Source organism: Megascapheus bottae, chromosome 18 (genome assembly GCF_031878675.1).
Source record: "Megascapheus bottae isolate mThoBot1 chromosome 18, mThoBot2.hap1, whole genome shotgun sequence".
Lineage (NCBI taxonomy): Eukaryota > Metazoa > Chordata > Mammalia > Rodentia > Geomyidae > Megascapheus > Megascapheus bottae.
In genome coordinates, this window is record NC_143526.1 from 20,035,285 (window position 1) to 20,039,161 (window position 3,877).

Consider the following 3,877-nt stretch of genomic DNA (forward strand, 5'->3'; position numbering starts at 1 on the left):
TAATCTTCACATTCAACTTCACTGGACTGAGGATAGATTAGTAAATCACACCCCTGAGTATATCTGTGTAGTTGATTCCATAGAGCATTAACTAAGAAGGGAAGACTCACCCTGATTGAGAATGGCTCCAGCCACATTCTGATGGCCTCGTAGAAATTAGAGAGAAAGAAGAAATCCCTTTATGCACATGTTCCATTGCTTTGCTTCCTGGATGTTTAGATATGAGCTGCTCTGCTCTACTGTGTCCTGCTTGCCATGAAACCTCTGAAACTGAGCCCACATGAATGCTTTCTTCTTGCTATGTTAAGTAGCCTATTGAAGGTACAACTGGTGAGTGGTAAGAGAGAGGAGGGAGAATTAGATTGGAAGGCACCAGTGTAAGGTGGTTAAGAGTTTAGGCTCCAGATCTAGCTGAGACATTGGGGTTGACTCTCAGTTTTACTATTTATTCACCAGGGGTTGTTGTTGAGCTTAACAAAACAAAACACAAAAACAGTTGGTACCCCATCTCTTATCTTGTCCATGAAGGTTCAGATTTGGGGATTCGGATTTAGATAGCTAATGTATTTGTAGTGTCTATTTGGTGTGCTTAGATGGAGATAGTTTCTTAGGGGTAGTGTCATATAAAATAAAGGAAAAACAAAGCAATTAAGTGAACTCACTTGACTAATATTTTCCACCAACTATGAATCTTTTTCATAAAGTAAATTTAGAAGCCCACCCAAAGTTCAAGATTGTGTACTTACCTTGTTAGTTTTTAGTATATATATGTGTATATATATTTAAATTCACATATTTTATTTCTAGTGCTTACTTTTCCCCCTCATATGTTTCTGATTGCATTACAGAAAAATTTGTCAAGATTTTATACTGTTTTCAGCCACTAACCTATTTTGTTCAGAAGTTCTATTTTCTTTCAAGCTAATACCTTCCCAGCTTATTAGTAAGAATATTTCTACTAGTATTTGAAAATATGATACAGCTTAATCAAGGTAGCTGGTGAAAATATTTTCTTTAAAATCTTATTTTGGTTTTCAAAGTCAAGAAATAAATTGATACATGCAGGATGGAAAAATATCACCTTTCCTTAAAACACATTAAGCATTTACCTTATTTTCCTTACTATGAAGTTTACGGAATTGAAATGAGCAACTGGTTTTGAAGTAAGTCATGAGAAAGTGTTTCCAATTTGATTTAGGACTGAGTGATCTGAACATAAAACATATCCATAGCCAAAATAAATAAATAAATAAAAAGTATTTCCACTGTGGTATAAATAAAAAGGAATGAGTAGGAGTTGCTGGACGTAGCACATGGACCCCTGCTACCTCAGCATTCAGGAAGTAAACACAGGATTAGGAGTTTTAGCTTAGGCCACATACCCTGATCTTATCTCACTGCAACTCAACCCATTTGCATTCCCTCCAAAAAGAATTATCCCAAACATAAAACTGCAACTGAGGATCCCATTATCTCCATCAATCTGATCTCCCAATACCATTTCTTTCAGGGGAGAGTTTCAGTTGAGGGATTTGAAATATGGTAATGTTCTTGATGCCCAGTCAACATTCTTTTACTAACTTATTTTCCAGGTGCTATATTCACTGCTACCAACACAAAGCTTCTCCCTTTCTTCACTGAGAATGGGGACTTTAAAATCTCCTCCAGATGTCTTCAACATGCAGCAGTGAGGGTAGAACATAAAGTGTACGGAAGCACCAGTTCCATCAGCCCAGTTTTTTGTTGTTGTTTTTTGTTTGTTTGTTTTTGCCAGTCCTAGGGCTTGAAATCAGGGCCTGAACACTGTCCTTGGGCTTTCCTCAAGGCTAGCACTCTACCATTTGAGTGCTCACTCAATAACGCAAGATACTACATAATGAGGATCACTTAAAATAATTGGACTATACTGGAATTTGCTAGTTAAATATAGTCCATGGGTTAGCAGCAGAGTCTTAAGCAAAAACAGCTCTCAGGGCCCTTTTCAGGCCCACTGAGCCATTCTGATAACATCTTAACGTGACCTAAATGACAAAGTTGCAATGAAAACATTGCAATTGAAGATGTAATTTTGTTCTCTCAAGATAATAGAAAGACATTATAGAGATACTTTGATATAAGACATATTTAAGATTATAGCTATAGCTGGGGATGTACCTTAATGGTAGAGCATTTGTAAAGCATGTACAAAGTCCTGGTCTTGATTCTCAGTACTACAAAAGCAAAGTTTGAAAAAGTCTTATAGATAAATGAATAAGGCAAAATGAATAAGTATCTTAACTATCATAAGTAAAGTTAATTGACCTATTGCTTGAGAAAGCAATCCGCGTTGTTGGATTATGAATCACATGAAAACGATATGAATTGAAAACATTTTGATAGAAAAGAAAAGAGATATAATGTTGGCCCTCCTTACACGAACAGTTTCTAGAAAACCTGAAAGAGAAATGTTTCCTGAAATGAATTCATTCTGTTTTAGTGCACCCTGCTTTAAAAGGCCCATTAGTAATGGGCCAGTATTTTTCAGACATCCCAAGAGAAAAACGGAAATGGAAATGTTGAGAAGAATTAGGATGCAATTTTCTTGTCTGGTGTGAGAGAGCTAATGTCTACTTTGGGCCATAGCTCATGAGTTTCATCTTTAACTTGGTAGTGCTTGGGCATTCAGCATGTCTCCATAGAAACCATAAAGAGCTACAAGCAGGCTTCTGATGGAATGTGCCTACTAGATTTCAGGTCCATGCGAAGTTCCATTCCACTGTGTGTGTAAGCCTACTAAACAGATGCTACATAATCAATGTGTCCTTCTGGACTCATGGAACAATTACCTGACACTGCTCTTAGTCAAAATTGAGAACTCTTCAGTCTTAGCCTTTAGATATTCCTCTTGTATCCAGAATTTGCCTTTATTCCGTTTTTCTCTGAAAAACTCTGTGGGAGCCTAACACATCCTAATTGCCTACACAGTGGGTATACAGAGTAAGATAGCTGAGGTAGAGGAAAGATGTAACTCTGGATGCATAAGATTTGTTCAGACAGATCTGTGAGAAGATAGTAATTCTGCACAGAAGCAGGTACTCTTCCATTTGAGTGACACCTAGAACCAATTTTTTGCTTTTAGATTATTATTATTATTATTATTATTAATTAGATAGGGGCTTTCCCTTTGTCCTGGGCTGACATTAGGCTATGATCCTGCTGTTTTTCATTTCTTATGTACCTGGATTACACTCTGGAGTTGCCATGCTCAGCTTATTTATTTTTCTTTTTTTCATATTTTTAAATTGTAATTAATAAAAGGATTATATTATATTCACCAGATAGAAGGTGCATAACTTCACAAACATTGATACCCTTTCTCATGTCATGGTCCCCATTTCCCTCCCCCCTGCCTCCCCCCTCATATTGTTTTCCCCCCTTCCCTATCCAATCAAGCATATATACAATATATCAGATAACAAGGTGAAGTACTGTAATAATATGAGATAATAACAATATGAGATAACAAAGGGACAGCAAAAGTGATGAGAGATAACATAATACATTAAGGACAACAATCACTCATTGTATGGCTCAGCTTATTTATTTAGGTTACAATCTTACTTTTTACTTGGAATAGTCTCGAACTGAGATCCTTCTGATTTCTGTCTTCACTCTGCCCAGGCCTAGAATGTATTTATTTATTTTAAGTTCTTAGCCTAGTATTCCTAGGCCTGAAAGTGAGCCAGAGAATTAGTATCTCTAAAAAACTGGGCTGAGGGCCAGGAGTTTGGCCTAGTGATAGAATGCTTGCCTAGCATGCATTAAGTCCCAGGTTTGATTCCTCAGTACCACATACATAGAAAAAGCTGGAAGTGGTGCTGTGGCTCAAGTGGTAGAG